This window comes from Periplaneta americana, chromosome 1 (genome assembly GCF_040183065.1).
Source record: "Periplaneta americana isolate PAMFEO1 chromosome 1, P.americana_PAMFEO1_priV1, whole genome shotgun sequence".
Lineage (NCBI taxonomy): Eukaryota > Metazoa > Arthropoda > Insecta > Blattodea > Blattidae > Periplaneta > Periplaneta americana.
In genome coordinates, this window is record NC_091117.1 from 118,492,382 (window position 1) to 118,516,533 (window position 24,152).

Genomic DNA, 24,152 nt, shown 5'->3' on the forward strand with positions numbered 1-24,152 from the left:
ACCCTATGATGAACTGAGTCTGTTAAATGTCGTGGATTCTTCTTTTGTGAAAAAATGCACATTTGACAAATTTTATAAAATAGTGTAAATATTTTCAGCATAGAGATGCCTCAGAAGTATATCTACAAATAAGAATGGTAATTTAACACGTGTTTGCTATTCCTGCAAGCAATTCTTTTGTGGAGAGTACATTTAGTATAGTAAGTATCTTATGGAATAATGGAGGAATCATTTAAGTGTGAAAAAAGTAAAAGCTAAACTTTGTATCGGGTAAAACCTTAAATTCTGCTGTGTATGAATTTATCACTTGACAGCAAATTAAAAAGAAATTCTTAAGACTGTGGCATCAAGCTTCAAACACAAAATTAAAATTTGCATTTTGAAACACTGAAGCAAGATTTTTTCTCAATTTATTATATTATTATTATTATTATTATTATTATTATTATTATTATTATTATTATTATTATTACTATTATTTAAATTTTTTGCTGATTATAGCAGATTTTGTATTTCAAGATTCATCCAAACATACGTGTGTAAAATGCCGCTAATTTTATTTACCAGAGTTGGCAACCATAGGTGGTGGTGGTGGTGGTGGTGGTGGTGGTGGTGGTGGTGGTGGTGGTGGTGGTGGTGGTGGTGGTTGAAGGAAGAGGAGATGAAGGACTATAATATAGCCTGATGTCACCATTATTTTGTTACAATCAAGCCCCGGATTCTTAGGTTCGAACCTATTCTGTTGTTATCTCGTTACTCTCGAATTTTCATTTATTTTTTGTTTATGCACCAACTAATAACATACTTAAATTTTGTAGGTCCTAAAAGGACCTGAAATTACCTATCTTGCTTGTCAGAACCTAAAATGACCTAATTCGTTGTATTTAACATTTATACATCTAGTCTGCCTGGTTGGCTCAGTTGGTATAGCGATGTCTTTCTATGCCCGAGGTTGCGGCTTCGCTCCCGAGCCAGGTCGGTGGTATTTAAGTGTGTAAAAAACTCCTGCGGGACAAATTTTCGGCACACCGGCGACGCTGATATTTTGAAGTATGATTTGTAAGTTATAACTGTGGAACTCGGTGAAATAGTATTGTCATTCGTTACAGAATTTCATTACCTTTTTGGAGGCGGCATTCTCCGAGAGAAAATCTCTACAATGCGGTAACACTGTACGCCAAGGTCGACAGTCTGTAGAAATATCGAACCAATTTTTTTAAAGAAAATGCGCATCCCATGTATGGCACAATCACGTGATATGAAATGGGAATTAAATAGCTAGTAGCCCAGTGGTGCCAACTCTAAGGAATTTTGTAAGCTTCTATGGATACACGTCTTTCTCAACTGAATCCACGGATTTTTTTAGATCAGGTTCTATTTCAATTTGTAAGTCAGAAACCATAATGATCTTTAGACATTCCATTTTAGTACTTTTTCAGCAGAATGTAGGCCTACCTTAATTCACGCCAGACGACAATAACGACGACGACAACAACAACAATAATGAACATTCTTAAGATGGAAAATTGAAATGAGGACACGCCAATCGCGTGCGATGTCACTGGTTGGATTTATTCAGAGCTAGACTGTCAAGGTGTCGAGCGAAGAAGTGCGATTATTATTATTATTATTATTATTATTATTATTATTATTATTATTATTATTATTATTATTATTCAGTTGCTTATTCAGTTTGTTACAATGGAAATATTGTTGGTCTTTGATAGTTCGAAACTGGTATGTGCAAATATATATATATATTTTTTTTTGTTTTTTCATTGTTTTACGTAAATTAAACACAATTAAATAAACGAAGATGCCTTCATCGCTGACTGTAAGTACCACAATTCATTATTAAATAATGAGTAAAGTTTACTTATCGTACTTTATTACAATTTCAGGTAAATCTGATGTAAAAAATGAGGAGCAAAGTTACCTGAAGGGCCAACAAAAAAAAAAAATATATGTATTCAGGAATACAATTCACGCCGAGAAGAAGATAATAAGTGGCTTGCTAACAGCTTGTCAGTGCGACTATTCAGATATTTCTACCTACAAAAAAGCGGCATGAACAGAGCCGCAAAATCCCCGGACTTTTATATCCAATCTATGGAATTTTTAGTAGTCATCTACGGATTTTTACGCATAAGGGCTTTGGAAACGCTGCAATTAGGGTTGCCAGACTTCCCGATTTGGCGGAACATGTCTTAATTTTCATATAAAAATTCGCGGCCCGCTTCGAAACAAGGCGGGACACAAAAAGTTTCTCCTTTAATGAACATCACTAATTGTATAATTTTATCATTCATTACCTAGTAACTATTTTCGCCTAAATACTTACATCAAATTTAGATTAATTTACTGAACTTTCAAATTGTATGACGAAATCATATGTAGGCCTATTGCGTTTATACTCACATGACAGTAAAGTTAGTTATAACAGTTTAAATATCTTGCTGCCGAGAGGAAAGAATGAACGTGGTTGTGCGGAACTGAATAGCTAGAATTTATGGTGCAATCTAATCTAAAAAAACATGTAACTTAATTTCGAGTTATAGCGCACAAGCAATGAAATTCAATATTAACTGACAGCATACGAATAGTATTGTTAAGAATCAAAATAGTTCAGAAACAAAGTTCCTTTCTTTGTGTGTTTGTGTTATTCGTAGCTATTTATAAAGATAAGGCGATAAAATGTCAAGTGAAAGTCACAATGACATTGATACTCCTTCGAATCGCAGTGAAGCCATACAACAGGCATCGCAAAATTATTGTGTTTCGTGAAACAGCGTCTGATCTCTGACGTAGAGCTCGCGCAGAAGATCTGAAAGCCTGGTTGACGTCGTTGGAAGGGAGGAAGGAATGACAAGGACCCATTGTTAGACCGATGTCACAGATCGAACGGGGAATTTTTGAGATGAAAGTACGTTGGAAATAAAAATATCCGTGTTTCGGTTTTTTCTCCCATAGGCCTACATTCGGCCGACAATTTCCCCCCCCCCCCCCCCACAGTCGCATAGCTCTTCGTATTAGCTATTTCAGGTTTCGTATAATAAAAGAATGGGTAAAATAACGTATGTTTTGCCTCTTGATGTTTTCTTCTAGACGCGCCTAATCTGAGAAAAAATGAAAACTATCAACGCTTGGTTTCTCCTCAACGCTTGATGTGCCGTACCAAGCATTGCTCGTTAGGACATTTATGCACGCAGAAGCTACACCCCATGCACGGCGCTTGTTCATTCTTGCTCATGTTTAGCGGCATACAATGTATATACTCGTAGTGCAAGGTTTTGTCCTGTCTGATCAAGAAAGATGCAACAGGAACAGTCCGTTATTTTCACTCATTATTGCAATATACGAGTATTAAAAGTATGATGCTTATATTCAATTTTTCCCGTAAAAATCTTTAAATTCCTAAATAGAAAATTAAAAATCCTAAAAAAAAAAATCCTTAAACATGAGTTAAAAATTTTTTTAACCTAAAACTTCGGACCTTGATTATAATAATATGGTGTGACAGCTGGCATGTTATTAAATGCAGAATCGTCATATGTTACTCCATTACGCCTAAATGAATGAATTTGGCATTCTAAAATTTCTCCGATTATAAAAAATAAAACCCATTAATCATAGAGTAGAGTTGTCTTTGAGCACTGGATTATAATGTCATCACTCATATTTTCATAAAATAAAAACAATAATTGAAGCCACAGTAAAGAACAGCAGGTGTACACCAGTATGTAGGCCTAGTGGTAATACTAGTAGATTATTGAATGACACTTTCAACTACAAAGATTATTCAGCAACAGAATTCAACGTGGGCTAGAAATGGCCTACACGTTTAACCTGAAAACATATTATCTGGACATCGCTCTGTTCCGTGTCGTCAATTTATGACACGATGAGGAACTGTGCTAAATATTTTATCGCTTTCAAGATCCATCGTTTTCATCAGAGAGTGAGCGCACGAATCTCTGATTTCTCGATTAGTAACATACAAAATTTGTTTAATTACAAGTATAAATCTTCTGTTAATGTGAGTATATAAGTAATAATTAATACGCACAATACAGTGACTTAAAATTGTAGTCCTACTTCAGCCTGCAAATAAAACTGCAGAACACTTCATAATATGAATTACTTACAACTGGCTTTTAGAGACCCCGGAGGTTCATTACTGCCTTCACATAAGCCCGCCATCGGTCCCTATCCTGAGCAAGATTAATTCAGTCTCTCTACCATCATTTCCTACCTCCCTCAAATCCATTTTCATATTATCTTCCCTTCTACGCCTTAGTCTCCCCAAAAGTCTCTTTTATCTCAGGTCTCCCAACTAACACTTTATACGCGTTTCTGGATTTACCCATACGTTCTACATGCCCTGTCCATCTCAAACGTATAGATTTAATGTTCCTAATTATCCCTTCAGTGTAGGTGAATAGAAAAAATAAAATAGCTTCCACTACATTATGTACGAATGTGTAATCCATTCAGTAGTTCACAGGAGAATTAAGTGAACTGTACGCTAGAGAAACGCCATTGAACTTCGACGCGTACAACAGGCGCGCTGTGAGAACTAACATTTCTGTACGTTACGAGGCATTATGTACGGATAACTCCGCACTATGAAGTCGACGTAATTGAACTTTAATTATTCAAATTCAATTTTGTTTTGAAATTCATGTTAACATAAACTGTTAAAGTAATATTTTATTAGTAAACTGGTTTTTATACTTAGTCCTCAGCAATATGTTCTCTGTCGACTGCGACATATCTAAGAAGCAAAACATGAGTCACTGCAAAAAGATTCTTGCGTAGGCTTAAAAATAGAAAACACTTTGGCTCTGAACTGCTGGATTAGCAAGTCAACAAGAAAACCAATTATCGAGTTCTGTAGTTACAGTACTAGAGTAACGTAAAATACTCCATGCTAAGCATGAGCTTATCATTCTGCGAAAATTGTATTTGAGCCTTTGCGCTGCCAATGTTAAATTAGAATTAGAGTCGTGCACAACCTGTTACGAAAAATAGAAATGGTATATTGCTACTATTGTGCCCTTTAGGCATAGCAACAAATTTTTGAAAATAACTCAAACGGATTAGACACTGCATTGTATTTTCTAACTCTCTTGATATGATTTATATAATACACTTGCTTATGGATAGGAGGGATTCCTTATTTAGAATGTGATCTCAGGCTATAAAAATTATCACAAGTTTAAATATTCACTATTTCTAAGTTTATTAACAAAATATCAAATTAATATAGAGTATTGAAATTAAACGATTATTTGTGAAGTATCATTTTTTTCTAGTAAGTTATTTTAAGACGCTTTATCAATATCTCAAGTTATTTAGCATCTGAATGAGATGAACGTGATAATGCCGATGAAATGAATCCGGGGTCCAGAACCGAAAGTTACCCAGCATTTGTTCATATTGGGTTGAGGGGAAAACCTCGGAAAAAACCTCAACCAGGTAACTTGCCCCGACCGGGAATTGAACCCGGGCCACCTGGTTTCGCGGCCAGACGCGCTAACCGTTACACCACATGTGTGGACTGAAGTATAAAAATTGCTGTTAATTATAAAGTATCAAAATTAGACAGTTAAATGTAAAGTACAAGAATTTATTGAACATTTGATTTTATTTACAGTTTATTGTAGGGTAAACCCTGGTACTATTGAGAGATTATGCCATTTTCTGCCTTTCTTCTGGACGTTGGGGAGTTACGACCGCTGTTGCATGACCGCTTTCTAATGACTAATGCCCATTTTATAAGTTCTCAAATCGCGCCTTTGTGACTTATTATAGTGACGCGATTTTGCTCACGAATGTTCTAAAGAGACGATATTGCATTGACCGAACACCACGTTATCGATTTTCAATCACCACTTAGAATCAACATTTGCTGTTGTAACTATGGACGATATAGATTTAAGAAACTCTCACATTATTCAATGTTTGAATCGTCTTCGTTTTTATTGATCCAATAGAAAATCAGAATTCAGATAGCCTAATCACCAATTGGAAGTCGTGTTTTTTACATCTCGCGAGAGATACTGGTTGAAATGATTACTGCACAATCTGTGTATTTTTTGTTATATGTCAGCTGTTGCGTAAGAATGGCTTTGCGAGAAATGCACATTTCCTGTCTTGGTCAAGGACTTTGACTTCTACTGACTCGCTAAAATTTATAGTTCTAATCTGTTACTACCTGATGAAACAGGAAGCTTTGGTCGCATGTTATAAGCATGTCTTCGACAGATTTATCTGAATGTTTTAATAAAGTGCGATTTTATTATTTCCAAATACAGTGAAAATATATTGCTAATGGTCATAACCAAAGTTTGATACTTGTCATAATCCTTGGGTACAACACTACTGAACGCCTTGCGCTATAGAGAGGATGCGATGCTCTTCCGTCTCGCGATGTGGTCCAATGTTCGGTTTAACAAATGTCCGAGCCTTTCTTGGATGGACGGCTCTGGATCATGAAAGACTGATAATACTGAGCCTCCAGGTGTTCCAAGAATCGTTGCGAGGACGCGATTATATTATCGTGTACCATTCAATTGATATTTATTCTTCTCTCCCGATTGATTGAGTGATTGATTGATTGTTTCATTCATTCATTCATTCATTCATTCATTCATTCATTCATTCATTCATTCATTCATTCATTCATTCAGCAATCCAGGGATTGCAACAGCACGCATCATGAAGCTACAATCATTAGAGCTTGAGAGTGTTTTTATTTTTGTTAATAACTTTTTATCTCCTTAAAAATGATTTACTATTGAAATAATAATACATCCACTTAGAATAATTAAAACACATAGCCTATATTGACAACTACTCTTTCAGAGGCAGCCTATGTATTTTGAGTTTAAATTATGAACGTTACAGTAATAAGTGTGTACGTATTTGCTTTTCTATTTTGTAAGCAATGGTAATTTATTTTATTCCTGTATTTGTTTACATGTCAGATTTCATCTACTCGTATCCATTATGCTTATTTTCTTTGTTGTTATCGGTGTCAATTAGTTGATTTACATATTACTGTAGTTATGAAGCACCAAAGTGTCCAATATATTATAAACTTATTTCAAGAGAACGCTTTTTTAATTAGGAAAAGTAAATTTCCTTCAATTGTTACTGCAGTTATGTAGTTAGAATATGTCATCAGAGTTCCTGTATGGTGAAATGCGCTTGGTATTTTGTCCTGTATATCTGTGGTCCTGTCTAGCCAGCAAGACATCAGGCCCAACCGTTGAAGGTCGAATTTTCGGTTGGATGCTCAAGCTCGCCGGTTGTTCTGTGGCCGGTCGAATATAAACCGGTTAAGCGCTGTTTTGCATCTCTCTGATTAGAATAGACACGATCAGATAATGACTCTCTCGGCAGTGTGCTTAAAGTTCCATTATTCTACACGTTTGAAAATAATACTATTTCTTTAATCCTATATTTTCTCTCATTTATTATAATTCCATTCCATAAAAGAATTGCACGAATTCCGGTACGAGTCTGTGTAGGCTCCACTACTAGTATTACCGGGACGCTTAGGAAGACACCCACTTTCCCAATCCGGATTGATCTTTCGGCCCAATGATTACTAGCAAAATGTCTAGCTTATCTCAATAATACATAGAGTGGATCGGGAGAAGATGCCTGTCTTTTTCTTGGATTGAAAATTTAAGGTACTGTTCATTTAGTTTTGAATTTCATATTGAAATATCAAAGTCTAGAAGGTATTTTGAAACTATATTTTTGGTACAAAACAGAAAACATTAACTACCTTGTTTATAGATACAGGTTTTATTCTTACCTTTCCCCGAAAGTCGGGTAAGATAGAAAATGAAATTAACACATTTACTGATATATGTATTTTATCTGAACTTGGTTTGATACATGTATATAACAAAACTGACTTAATCTAAAGCTCATGGACACTTCTCCCTCGTTTATCACTACTTAGGAACACAGTCATTGCACATATTTTATTGCCGTGTGCAAGACTCGTGAAATCACTTCTTGTACACAATGAATTCAATCCAGTACGTTTTTTTTGTTATCATTCATATTTAGAAGGCGTTTAGGGATACTGTAAGAAATCCCGTATGCTTGCGATGCTCTAAAACAGTTCATACCCTCTGTTATAAAACGTTCCATCGCAAGTTGAAGACTGTCCTCAATCCAAAAACTTCTATCAGAGGATCTTACGTAATTATATTATAGATTTAATAATTTGTCATGCAGAGCGCCGGAGCGAATTTTTCTCCTCAAATATTAAATATTAATTAAATATTAATCTTACGTAATGTTTACACATTCCCTGCAATAAAACAAAAAATAAAACCCTTGCAACAAGGTGCCATCTTACCCCGAAGAAAATGATCATCTTCCCCAAATATAGGGGTAAGATGCCTAGTTCTGTGACGCAATCAAAGATGGCGGAACAAGGTCGTTGGTTGTTAACAATACAAACTTTAGAATATTTACTACAATATCCATTATAAAGGTTTGACAGTTACTACGAATTCAAGGATGTATTAAAATTGTAACATACCTTTGCAATTATTTTATAGCAGAAAAATGAGCTGCTTTCTTGCTTTTCTTCTTCTCATAACAAGAACACGTGGCAAAATGAGTTAGTTTCCTCTCTACAGACATTCAATTGTCTCAGTGATCATAAAGACATGCGCGTGGCGTTATCTCTTGGAAGAATGTGGAACTACAAATAAATAAGCATCTTCCCCCTATAGTCATCTCCCCCAGATTCACTCTAGTTATTTACGGCCTTGTAAACCCTAACTTAGAAGTTCATTGACCACATCACTGTCTCCCTGCAATGGTTCAGACTATTAGCCTGCCATACAGGCGGTTCAGGTTCCAGTCCCAGGTTCCAGTCCCGGTTAAGCATAGAATTTTGATTGGCAATTTTATATTCTGTCATCCAAAATAAAATTGTTTTTGTTGCTATTAGACAATAACAAAGCCAACTTTTACGGTGCAGAAACATGGATTGTAACAAAGACGAGCAAAAATAAAAAGTTTTGGACAACAAAGTATTATGGAATAATATTAGAATTACACAGTTGCAACAAAATTAAGAAATTAGAACATTACTTTCGGAACAAGATATAACAGCAAATCTGCTTATAAGACACCTGTTAACAAGGAAATACACATGCTTATTAACAACTACATGGTAGAAAAACGCGACTTGGCGTAGATCGTTATGTACACCGAGAGTTTTAAACGGAGGTGTAAAGTCTTTCTAGAACTGAATCATAATTTAGCAGGAAGATGCAGATACCGGGACTAATATGTGGGCTTGGCGTACGTCACAGATACGTCAAAACTCCGTACCCGCACTAGCAGGATTGCCTGAACTGGAAACGTTGGTCGTGAATTAGCTTATGTGTTACATGTTGGTCCGTCCCGGTGGAAGGCAATGTTTGTTTTCAGAACACTACCTAGTCGCAGCCACCTTGCTTCACTCCTTTCCTCAGCAAAGCATTGTAACGGTCGTGCAACGGTAATAGTAGTAGTAGTAGTAGTAGTAGTAGTAGTAGTAGTAGTAGTAGTAGTAGTAGTAGTAGTAGTAGTAGTAGTAGTAGTAATAGTAGTAGTAGTAGTAGGTTTATTTTGCCTGGCAGAGTTAAGGCCATGAGGCCTTCTCTTCCACTCAACCAGGTTTCAATAAAATACATGAGATACAAAATTTGATTACAAAACAACACAAAAGAAAATACCTTAGAAATTACATAAAATATAGTAGGAAATTACAATAGACAAGATCAGTTACACAATATAAATTACAAATTTTCAAGATCAGTTACATAATATATAAAATAAAGTAGAAAATTACACATAATCAAAATCAGTTACATAACATAAGGGGAATACACACACACACACACACACACACACACATACACAAACACACAATTTATAAGATCTAAAATGCCCGAGACAAATTGGACGATTAATTTACTTGAGATATATTATTCAGTTAATATACTAATTGGAGAATACATATGGGTGACAAAACATAAAATGTTGATTAGCAAAGTCCTACTAAATGGCATACAAACACAAATGATTAAGTAATATATGAAGATAATAAAAAAATAGAAAAGAGAAAAAAAAAGAAGAAGAGAGAGGAGAAAAAAAATAACAACTTGGTCATTTAAGACTATTTAGAAACTTCCGCAAGAGTCTAGTTCTGTTCATTAAAGACATTTCTAAGTAGAGTGTACTTAAAAGATTTTAGACTCCGACTGCTCCTGATTTGCGGTAGCCAACCGCAGATATTGGCCCCGGTGTCTATATGTACAACACAGGAGAGATTTGAATGAGAGCAGCTTAAGAATGAAACCAAAAATTTTTTGGATTTTTCTCGCGGGTTGTCCCATTTCTCCAACTATATGCCAACTTCGTTCCGTTAATACTTTTCCCATTTATACTCAATTCATCATGCCCTATTAGGGCCATTCCTTATCAAATCAACACAAAAAATTGGACTTTTGAACCCGACCATCTCAGATTTTCATTAAATTAGGCGGGATGGTAAAGAACCTTGAGTTAATTAATTATGAAAAATTTTAGCCCTCAATAATGCACAATATACATGCAGCAGTTCTGTCAATATGAGGAATAAATGTAAAAATGTTCCACACTATGTCAACAAAAATAATTCATATCTTCTCTTCTAACTGAGGTAGAATCTTAAACTTGGGCTTATTTTAAAACTAAGGGATCATACTTTTCATTAAAAATGGGTTTGAATTAAAGTATCGAATTTTTTAGTGAATGGTCACGTGAAACACAATTTAACATTGGATATCTAAAAATGCAGGCCATAAATTATTTCGCGAAAAAAAAAGTGTTATAGGCTATAAAGTTAAGAGCATTCTCCCCTTGGTGTAAGTTTCAATGTGGGAAGGTTTCGGGAATATCAATAAAAAAATTTGTCAGTGTATTGGTTTGTAGCACTTAAACTCGTTGCATGCGCGCGAGTTCGTACTTGTCTGATTATTATCTGCGTCGTCGATCTCTTAGGCCTTCATGAATCACAGTTTATACAGTCCTCAATTTATACAAACAGTGCGATCTGTTTCACCTATAATGTCTTTAGTTTTTGTAGAATGTGATAGTTTTGTGTGATATAATGGAGTCGCGTTTTAAGTTATATGTTAGCTGCAATCTCATAAAGAATTCAAGGCATTGTAATTAGAAGAAAAGTTTAAGATGTGTTATGTCGTGGATGCTTAATATACATATTTTCTAATTTGAAATAGGAACAAGAGGTGTGTACTATGTGTCGCAAAGAAATAAAAATACAATATGATACTATTGAAAGTATGACGCAGAATTCTCAGAATGACTCTACTAATGAAAAATACGTCGATTCTACAGCAAATGTAAGTTCATTAAATACAAGTCTTGTTGACTTAAGTCTGTCTCCTATTAAACAAAAATCGTTATAAGAAGATAAATATAAGAGACAGATATTTGAAAATATTGAAAAAGCCTTAAAAGAAAAAGTTCTTGATATTAAAGACGCCGAGGAACCGGGACCTTCATCAAGTCCTAATTCTGAAATTTTGTCTCAGTTGCAGGAAAAATTTCAAAATTATGGTAAACGTGAGACAATCACCATTTTGACACTACTACATAAAAGCTGGAGCATAAATAAAATAAAAAAGAGTTTCCTTCAGATTTCGAATACACGATTTGGAAAGCCAAAGTTCTGCGAAAATGAAAGGGAATTTTGTCTTCACCAAATCCGAAACCAGGAAAAACATTGGCTGCGGCTGTTGTCAGTAAAGTTAAAGAATTCTCTTGTTCTGACGAGATAAGCATAATGATCCTGGTAAGAAAGATTATGTTACGATTAAAGAATCAGGGAGTCAAACACATAAGCAGAAATGAATTATATGCAGCGTTTAAAAACTCTAACCCTGAAACGAAAGTAGGATTTTGCAGCTCTTAGACCAAGAAATTGTATTCTAGCTGGAGCAAATGGAACTCATGCTGTCTGTGTCCGTGTCACTCATCATAATGTATATCTCATGCTGAAAAAAATTTATTAAATTTTCAGATCTAATGGATTTCTAGAAAATTCTTCTTTATACCTTCCAACTTATCAATATTTCTTGGCTACTATAGTGTGCAATCTTCCTCAAATCAGTTATCTACAAGCAGTGGATGAGGACTGACCGATCAACGCTTGAGACCATATTGAAACCCACAGACGAAATTCTCAACTGCATCTTGGAGAAACTTGGTGATTTACTGACACACTCATTTATATCATCTGAACAAAGTAAGTTTCTACGTGATATGATATCATTTATACAGACATGCCTGCTTGTTCTGTTATGTGACATCCCTAAAACTATTCTTTTGTAATCCAAGATGAAATTCAGTCCTACTACTGGACTAATATACGAGCAACAATTCATACTTTGGTAATATATTATAACGAATCATCATCCGATAAAGTCTCTATTAAAAATCTGGTAATCATTTCAGACTGCCCGAAACATGACACTACAGCTGTACATCTGTTTCGTAAATATTTTGGTTCTGCAGACTCCATTTGCCAAGTTCCGTGGATATTTGAACAAATCCACTAGATCATTGGTGGAATGCGTGCATTCAGGTTAACGTATTACAGTTTGAATAATTTTAATGATTTTAGCATTATTTTCAGGAATAGTTCTTAGGTTTGTTTGGGTCTAGTTACTTTTACTTATAATAGGCTACGTTACATTTTTTGTTGCGCTATTAATGTAATGAACTGAGGTCCCTCCCGTCCTTGATTCGTTTCAAATAAGACTATTTCTATCGGTTTGGTTTAGAGGGAGAAGGACTCGAACTCCTCTCGCCAATTAACCATCGTCAGAACTTCGCTAAATAATTAAAGAAGCAAAACCTTGCTGATACTTGACTTACTTTGGGTTTTAACCATTGAAACCTATTTCAAGGAAAAGTGCATTATTAACTTTGATTCCATTTTATGATGAAGAGTGAAAAATTACCGCTATTAAAGCAGTCTATTACCTCACATACTTTTCAGAACGAATTTTTCTACGCTTTGCATATCTATAAGACCTTGTGTTAATAAACCTGACGTACTACAGGATAGTTCATAAGTCAGGTTTTCACTGTCAGCGAAATAACAACTCCTGGCGTCCCTAGATACAAAGGCAAAAGTCCTGCTGTTTAATGGTAGTATGATTGTTTATACGACAACGCGTCCACTCATATGGGAGCTTTGGTGTAGCGAAGCATCGGTTTATCCTGTCCGGATATTTCAAGTGTGATACCTAAACTCAAGTAAGCTATAAATTGGTAATATTCACACACAGACATTCAGTCAACTGGTGCCAATACTAGACATCAAAGGTTTAATTTTCTGGAAGAATCAGATTCAAGCCACTAAGAGATTAAAATTTTATTGAGATTATTTACTATAGGTCTACATTCTACGGCTAGTTTACTATGTTAGTTTACTATGTTTTAAAAAGAAAAAGTTTCTATTTTCTAGTAAAGGGGACGAATGGTTGTGACACTACAAAATCTGATACAATATTTTCACAAAAATGCATATTTTCAGTATTCTTCAAACCCGAAAATGATGCAGTGGTCGTGCGTTCTCTCTTTACTCAACCATTGGACGAAATCTCCTCATCAACGTTGAGATTTACAGCCGCCATGGTGATCTAGAGTCTAGAGCGCTGGACTTATAATTATGTGGACCAGGATTTATAACGTTTGTTGCGAAACCCCGTGGTCCAGATAACACAGGGGTTTTCTCCGGAAGCTCCGGTTCCCCTGTGGCATCCCAAACAAATCACCATTATCATCATAAGGCGGGAGTAGAGTAGATCATCCTCCTATGGCACAACCTGGGCAACGACTCTGTTGGTAATTTGGTTTGCATTACTTGTTACATATGGGTGAATGACATAAGTGTAGTGCCCGCCATTGGTTAAAAAAGAAGAAAACAATTATATATACTAATTAACTTAACAGGAAACGATACACATGAAGTTCAATAATTGATACTAAAAATGAAAGTATCTCTGATTGAGGTTCTTGCTGATATTATCAAGCAGTACATCTCACTTGACATTGTATCGAAGGAAGAATAACTTTTTATACATCTGAAGTCTGATTAGAGTGTTACGTATCTAGTGAACGATGTATGTAATGGAAGAGGAAGGGAAGTGGCTACCCTATCTCATTATATCCTAGCTTAGTTGCTTCATGAGTGATGTCTTATTGATGTCATTTATGAGGTCCAGCTCTGTCTTCGCACAGTTGACTAAACAACAGAAATGAAAGGTAGTGAGTTACTCCGAATGAAATTAAATGGTTTTCACCATGGATTTTATTACATTATTCTGGAAAATGAATAGATGTATTTTGTGAAAAAGGAAATACCTTAACGTCAGAAAAAATATGTACGTAATATGTATATACTCATCTTTCTATTTTCCGGTTCTGATTTCCGACTAAGTTCACGTTTCCTTTACAGTGTTCAGTATAGAAGATGTAGAAAAGTAGGCCATTCTCATCTCGTGAAACCTCCATGCGCGTTAGGAGAGAGGAGAAGAAGAAAGTGGACTGAGAAGTTTCCCTCCCTCGCTACGCTTCCACTTGTAACTAGCTATCCTACTTACCCTCACCATAAGGTTGTTATGATGCATGACTTGGTTTCACAAGATAATCAATGGCTTAGAATGGTGTGCAGGTAAGGAGGCGCATCTTTGACTTTCAATGACTACCAGATAAAGAAAAGTAATAGAAAAGTCGTTAACAATATATTTTATGAGGCGCACGGTAACGTCACGGTTAAGCTGTAACGCTGCAAGTTAGAAGATCGTAGGCTGGATTCCCGTACCAAGATATTTTATTGGAGGTAAAGGCGTCGAGCACGTAGGACTGACTACCTACCTACTGCCTCTCCTGGTAGAGGGGCAGTGAAGGCCTGACGGTCTTATAAATATTAATACTAATTATTGACGATTGTGTGCAAAGCTAGCAGCCTTAACTTCTAGCCACCTTGGGCCTTCAATGTACCTGTGATGGAGATGACAGAAAAATACGTTTTTTAAACAATCATTGTGTACAGATTTGAAGTATAAAATTAAACAGAGCAGTAATTACATTTGTACGAAGTAGCACATTTATTACTTTTTTATTTTTCTCACAATCCTCTCCCTCTCCAAAGATATAGATTATAATCTGCATATCTGATATTAAATTTGTTGTTGTGCGCTCATTAACAAATAAAATACATACTTAACTTTTTCGAAAGAGGACTTAACATTAAATTTTAACATTTTAATATTTTGTGTTTCACTAAATCGCCCATAACTTTGTATCAGGTTTTGGATTAGTTTACACTACTGGTGGGCATTTCTTAACTCACAAGTCAACCCCTTAATACAAAAGCAGGGTGGAGGGGAAAGGCATGATTTCCCGCCCCTTAGCCATCACTTGTTCATTCAACGTTAAACCGTCTGGGTATCCCCCTCCTATTTGCCCTTTGCTGTGTATTGCAGGCTGCAATTTATATGTCGTAATCTTTACCGACCACTAATGTACACATTTTACAGATCAATGCATGATATATTTTAGTTTTATAGATTTGTTTGGACGTATGGTGTTGTTACATTTTTCGTTTAAATGTGAGAGCAATAATTTCACACCTATGAGACAAGATTTCACGTACACATGGTATACTACGTATAAAACCGTACACAATTAAAAAGTTGTCATATATAACCTATATACAAAAATATTCCACAAAGTACTTATCTAAATTAACCATAAATAAATGAGTGTCTGGTGAATCATCTGACTAGTATCTAGTCGTAATTTAGAACGCAGGAGAAATACTATGTATTGAGAAACTTCATATTTCTTTTATTTACTGGAACTGGACACTGCATGCTATAGTATAATAACGCACTATTAATCTTTCATCAAAGAAACATAAATGACAGGTAGAATTCTGGCTATTTCCCAAGATTAGCTTCTAAAAGATATTCATTTTAGCGAAGGAGATCATTCGCATATCAATAGCACAAACGCCGTCGGCTGGTTTACACTTCAGTGGCTCACCTTGTACAACATATTAAATCTAGTTAGGTTAAAGCGGCGGTGAAAGTTTCGTTTGTCCATATTTTATCCCTGAATCTATAGGATATGTTAACATCCCTTTTAAAACGACATAATAATTTCAGTGTTTGGGTAAAGGAAGATGTCATAAAAATAAGTTTTGGGTGAAATGAAAATTAAACATCGGACATTTACTGCAAATCATTTTCTACACAAATAAAACACATCAAATACTTGCACAATCACTTGTAGAATTTCACTTGTGTAATCCGCTGGGGAGCAAAACTCCATTTAAACTCCCGAATACCGTCGAAATAATGTCAAAAGAACTGGTTACAGATTTTGACGCTACAATTTTTCCCGAAAGTAATTAAATTCATTCTAATAAGCAGAGGTAAAAAAATATATATGTAGTTTAAGGTCTTTGTTGTTGCTGGTTGATCAAGTCATTCATGCAGCGTTCACTGTATAGCCTTTTATCATACCGAAGCACTTGTTCTTTCGAGTATTCCTGGTTCCTCTCGGAATGCTGACAAGAATTCACAAACCGTTCCTCTTTTCTTTCTTCTTTTTCTTCTTCTTATTATCCTTCTTCTTCTTCTTCTTCTTCTTCTCTAAATTGAGAACGTACACTAGCACTAAGTTATATCACTTAGCACAATGGCCCATTGTGATCCATTAAACTAGAAATCAGTCCAAAGATTGCAATGTGTTACCAGCTTTGCGATACTACTGGGTTTAATTTCCTCAAATTTCCCGGGAGACAGCATCACAAACCGTTAATATGTATTCAAGTCAATGATTATCTTTAAATATCCAAAATGTTTACATGTCTCTGCAGCTATAACTCTAAAGAATTAACACTGGAGGACCGTGTAGACTGATTTATCCCCGGTTCACTGACTTGGTAGGCTAAAAAAAGTCGAACGACATTAACAAAATGAGATGGAATTCCATTGTGCATGAAGTATATCCTTTTTCGTTTTTGAAGAGGCAAACCTTTCAGTATCATCATCATCATCATCATCATGATCCTTCATGCATTACACATCACTGTCTGTAGCAATCTACATATTGTCTTGTTGATGCCAGAGTTTTCTGGGTCGACACCTTTCCGCAGAAAGGCTGATTATTATCATCAATTATTTATCGAAGTTACGAGGCATCTGTTAGTCGCGTAGGCAACCTAAATGGACAAATGTTAAGATTAGAGCTGCTAGACTCAAATGGCGGGACATTTGGTTTACCCTAGCGTTATCTTACTAAGTAGGCAAATGTAAAAACATCTATAGCTTGTGAAATAATACTTTCTTGGACATACGCGTATTAAAGTGTAGCTTAATGTATGAAAATCCTTTGCTCTATGTCCCAATATACACCTTGATGTCAGTATTAGCCTCTCTAACTTATTTTTAATACCTAAATTTGATCAAAAACTAAAACTGAATTTAAAATGTCTCGGTTTACTTCTTCTATTATGTGCTTCCATTTATATGTAAAAGTCCGAGAGTTAAGGTAAGAAATAACAAATACTCAAAAATTCAAAATGTTTTATTCACAACTTCTCATTCCTGCTTCTCATCAGACGAGCAATAAGTACTGCTGAGGGACATTGAATATGTATTATAGGAAATTAAGATTTTGAAGAAAACTAATTTTGAAATAACCAAATTCCTACTTCACTTTTACAATTTTCCATTTCCACTTTTTGTATCTTTGTGGCTTTTTCATTTCCTGTCTCATGTTTCTCTATTTCCAAATTATTCCTCCATGCTGTTTTCCTACTTTCCTTTCTGCCTTTTCTTTTAATAGTCTCTCTCCTATGTTCATTCTTTCTTTTCATAATCCTTTGTTCTTTCTTTGTTCTCTCTTTATGCTTCCTGTATTTACACTCTTTCCTCTTTACTCTATTTTCTTCTTTTCTATTCTCTTTCCTCTTCCCATCTTCTCCCTTTATTTCTTCCTTTCTGTAATTCTTACAGCGGTTACCTCCAACTTTTTCCCAAATTTATTTTTTCTTCCATTTTTCTTCTTCCCTTTCTTTATTCTTCCCCATCTTTATTCATTTTCACTCTTATTCGTCATTCCCTTCCTTCCAGATCGTTTCGTTCTTTTCTACATCGCTTCTTTACTTCCTTCATCGTTTCACTTACCGTATTTCTTATTTCTTCCTCTCTTGCTCGGGTCCTTCTTTCGCTCAATTACTGTTTTCTTTCCCCTTTTTAACTTAATTCCTCATATTATTCTATACTTTTCTTTTCTTATTAGTTAAATCCACACTTTTACCTTCCATTTTATTCCTCTTCCTTATTAGCTGTTTTCTATTTATTCTTTATTTTGTATATTCGTCATTCTTTCTCTACCTAACCTCTGTCTTTCGTTGTTTTCTGTGAGTAAAGTGAACCTTTCCTTACCAATCTTCTATATTTCATTGTTTTTTTACTATCAGTAAAATTAGTAAAGGAACGATGAAAAACACAAGGTTGGGAAAGAAGGATTGATAACACTGGGTAACAACGAAAATGTTTCTCCCGATATTTTAATTGTTTCTGGTTCAGTTTTGCGCGCTGATTTCAAATCTGCCATTACTTTTTCTGAAATGATAACGGTTCCAGAAATATAATGATATTCTTAATTATGTCTGGTCTACGTTGAAGCATGACTTCTAGAGGTGATTACAGGAATTCAACGGGTTCTTTCTGTTATGTTTGCGGATATTACATCAGTACAAAGCAAAAGAAACATAACATAACACCGGGCACCAAATATTATATAGCTCACAATGCTTACTTCGGAGTACCATTACGAGACCAGGGCACTACATGTGTGCTGTGGTTCCTGTAAGTCAACATTGGAAGGATGGCTGCGAGGATCTCGGAAATGTATGCCTTTCGCTGTTCCCAGAGTTTGGAGGAAACCAACCAACCAACCAACCAACCAACCAACGAATCAACCACCATGACAATTGCTACTTTTGTATGGTCGATATGTCATCTTTGAAAAATTTTAAAACAACGAGGAAGATTGCAGTATCTGGAAATCTCATCTTCCATTGCTTCTGTCCCACATGGCCTAGGTTTACCAATTCCTGAACCACGAATCTGTATCGCCATATACCCGTGTCCGAAAGTGACTCAGACTACAGTGATAGTGACCGTTCCAGCCAGAATCATCATTTTCCAAAATCAGAAGGAACTAGATGACCTTGTATGTGATCTTGAATTACCAAAATCGAAAGTAGAGCTAGCATCCCGTCTACAAGAATGGAATTTGCTGGACGGAAGCTGCAGGATCACAAAATATAGGAAGCGGCATCACACATTCGCACGATATTACAGTAATGATGGTCATCTCTGTTACTGTAGTGACATCAATGGTCTCTTTGGTGAAACTAGAGTAGCGCACAATCCCACTGAATGGCGTCTCTTCGTAGGCAGCTCACAAACATACTACTTGAAGTAGTTTGAAGGCTGTGTTGGTGCACATCTGCAACTCATATCTTAGCATTCCAGTTGGTCACACTGTTCTATTGAAGGAGAACTATAACAATGTTAAACAGGTACTGGAAAAGATCGCGTACCAGTGCTATAGTAGGATGTTTGCAGTCATTTGAAGATGAGAGGTTTTTTACAGGAACTCCAAAGTGAATTAATTAAGTATCCATGCTTCCTCTGTTTATGGGACAGTCGAGCAAAAAGAAAACACTATATCCAACGAGAATGGCCTTTACGTAACAACTGAATGTTCTACGTGAATCTCTTATTGTGAGGGAAAAGATTTTACTACCTCCTCTTCACATTAAATTGGAAATGGAGAAGCAGTTTGTTAAAGCTCTGAATAAATAGCCAGATGCTTTGCAACATATTCGCTCCATGTTTCCACGTTTATCTGATGCTGGACCTCACATTAGAGAAATGCTGGAGTCCACAGAGTTGGAACAAAAATGATACTACTCGAATAAAGTACCTGGCAAGCATTTCGTGATGTTGTGCACAATAAGAAGAGTTCAAATTACCGAGAACTGATTGAGAACTTGCTACATACATATCATAACTTAGGTTGCAGAATGTCAACAAAGCTGCATTACCTGCACTCCCATTTGGACTTCGTTAGACAGAATCTAGGCGATGTGTCTGAAGAACATGGAAAACGATTCCACCAAGACATGCAAACTATGGAATTGCGGTATCAAGGAAAGTGGGATACAACCATGATTAGAGACTACGTGTGGGGTTTGGTCAGCGATAGTAATCAGCAAAACAAAAGGAAAGCACGATCACATCTGCATTTCTAACATACTTAATTCAAGACTGTTATTATATAAATATGTATTGTCCATCGTAAATATTATATTGTGAATTTTTTTCAACTCAACAATAGGATTTTATTCTTCCAACAATAATTCCTTTCTACAATTCACCTTAAACGCTCTCGTCAACAATAGAATTTTCACTCAACACAGTATTCGTTATAGCACTCCACTGACGGCAATGACAATTTACTTGGACTATTACGAACAACAATGAACTGTTAATCTTAACTAATATTTACAAAGCACTATTTACAAATCAGAACTATCAGTTCTCAGTTCACAGTTCTTCTAGGTCAGTCACTCGAGTTCACAGTATCTCGAACCACAGACCTTCAGAGACAGTTCACTGTACTCGAACTCAGGTCCCTCCAACTGCGGTCCACTGCACTCGAACTCAGGCCTTCGGATGCTGATACAGTTGCAGACGCACACTCGAGTCGAACTCCGGTACACAAGACTGGCTTGCTTGCTCTGGCTTTCTCACTGACTGGCTGACTAATCAACTGAAAACTGCTCGAGTTCGCTGGCGTTTCTTCTTTTATAGCGAAATCATAGTTGCGAGAAATTTCTACAGGTGTGCAGAGAATTATCTGGATATCTCCACTTCGACGGACTTCTCGAAGAGTCGGGAGGGTCCGTCCCCCCTTTTACTCCGTACGCAGCAGTTGCGCGCGCACTCTCTCTCCACTCTCTCGCCGCGTAGGCCCTTTCCCCTTTCCCCGCCGCGCGCCGTCCCTCAGTGCTCCGTGAAGCCCGCGCGATATGCTCTCTCGCGGGACGCTGGTCGTGAGTTCGAATCTCACGTCGCTGTCACAATATTATATAGTCATTATTATTTTTGATAGGCCGAATAAATATGTATATTACTTAAACATATACGGTTAATTTCCCAAAGAACTATTGATGCTACATTGAAAATACTGATATTTCTGAACTCAGCGTGTGTGATTTACTGATATGAAACCAAAAAACCAGGAGAAACAAAAAGTTGCCGAAAATTTGTTACCCAGTGTAAATAGAGGAATACATATAGCTGATTTCTTATTTTTCCCCTGGCTGCTCTATTGTTTCTCTATTACTACTTCAACTACCACTACTACTACTGCTATTGCTGCTACTATTTTTTCCTACTACTATTACTACTCTTTCGTTCACCTCTCTTACAATCCTTGTCTTTCACTTGTTACATTCGTACTATACCTCTTTTCATACGCTACTTTTCTCTCCTCTACCATTTGCCGTTGTCTTCCATTTCTCATTATTATTTAAGAACAAAATAGTTGTACAGGAACATAATTTTATTTTACTAACATTTCTGATAATAACCTGGCTATACCTTTGGATCAACAGTTGAGAACCGGAAACACCGTGTGCTACCCCATTCCACGACAAGAGTTGGATGATACTGCGTAAAATACAAACAAATCACTTTACTAGGTATAGGAGGGAAGAAACGTAGTTCATCCATTTACGTAAACTAGGAAATATGGCGATTTTGAGTTTGATAATTTTCATTAGGTTTTTGTTTAATACAAATACAGTACAGTGTTAATAGTAAGTGTTTTTACTCACGGACTGAGCTACCCATTCGGACATATTCATTATGCAGTGTATATTATACTGTCTACAGCACATTAGCGTAATATTTAGAGAATGATATGGATGAATAATATGGATGTTTAAACACATTTTTGAAAACGGAGGCCGTCCATTTCGATACAGGCTTCCATTCTTTTGTGCATATTATCGCACTATAGACTATTGTACTTAGTTCCAATTACCAGTTTCGTCCTTCGTACTAGTAACTCATGTTGAAATAATTCTGTACCTACTCTATAAAAGAGTACCTTACGTACTGTAAATTCAATCTTCACTTCTGCCCGATCCGAAAAGATAAAATTACTCAGAGATGCTATCTACTGTAAGTTCAAGTGGTTTTGTCACTCGGTCGTAGGAAGGGGGGAAATCACTCCATAGTTAATTACTTAACGATGCTCTTTTATTTACGTTATTTTAAACAGTTGTATAAAATTATGTAGACGCCCAGTTCCTAACAGAAATTAATGTTTTCAGAGGGGCGAGCAGAAGCGGGTGAGGGAAACCGGGATGCAACGTAGGCTGACGGACGACAGTACCTGTGTGAAAATATGATTCAATATTGAAAGCTCTTTCGTCACTGGAAAACGCGAACGTATTTCTGGAACGTACTATACTCACTAACTCAGTACTGTTCTGAATGGTGTACGATTGGAAGTTTACTAGTAGAGGGTGTGGGAGTGAAGTATATTAAAAAACTCAGATACAATAAAAATTGAAGTACAAATAAAATTATGTCCCTGTATCTATTATATGATAATTCAATCATTTTTGTATCAGTTCGCCAATTATTGCGAAATTTATAGCAGTAAAAAACAATCTCGTCTCTAAGCGTATTATCCCTTAATTCTATGTGGACAGATTTAATGTAAATTTTTAAGAAAATAAGTTCGTTATCTGGACCTGTTTTTTTTACAGAACACATGAATTGGTTTAATCGCAATCCCTAAATCCGCTTACTGAAATGTCTATACATATTTTGTATGGGCCTACTAAAAGCCACGCTATATTCCACTGCAAAACCGCACGTGTTGAATAAAATTACAATTCTTCAATAAGTACGTTCATGTTGAAAAAGCTTCAGTTTATGGCAACATATAAAATTTGGTTCGAATGTAGCATATTCATTTTCCGTGTCTTAAGGTCTTATTGTTAAATTAACTTCTGTTTATTCACATTTAATTCTGTCATTTGTTGCCCCTATTTTCTTGTGCTCCTGTAGAGATATCAGCGGTATAAAAAAGTGATAAAGAATTCTTGAGAGTTACTTTTATTTACAGACCGATTATAAATGCGGAATATTCTAGAAAGTAAGCAAAATATTTATAATTTTTTAATTGTTGGTAATAAAGTACAATTTAATACTTGTTCGATTATTTACACTTAGCTTATCCATGACAGGGCAATAATTTAACAAAGTATTGGGCTCATTTTTAATATTCTTATAATTCATATCATGCTAATGAAACGTTTTAAAAGCTATTACATAATTTTCACATATGAATATATCTTCCTTTTAATGTTGAGGGTTCAGGTTTGTACTTTCAATTTAAATTCCATATTATAAATAACAATATTGATACATTATGGTAATGTTCAAGAATGAGTGAGTTAAAATAAGCAAGGAACATGATGATGTCCGGATGGATGAAAGTACTGGTCGATTAATGTAATGAATAACATTAGAGTGAGTGATTAATTTATTCAATCGTTGTTAGACATTTAATCATATATTATTGTGTTATTTCTCAGAAACATTTTCTTATTATTTTACTATTTTGTTCTGATTTGCTTAACAACGGGTTACTGTTATACTTTCTACATAGTGTATATCCATATTTGCTAATGTTTTTAAACCATGTTTTTTTTAGGACACATTCACTTACACTTATAATGATGTCCCCTTGTCTACAGCTTTTGTAATATGTCACAGATTCTTATTTGGTTTCCCTTTTAAACTTTATGAACACACATCTTCACCAAGAATAGTCATAATAACGTATTTTCTGGCTCAAGTGCCGCATTATTGTAGTAGTTGCACATGAAATTATAACAAGTCTGCAGGTGAGCTCATAAATTGATGGTTTTGATGTTTATACGT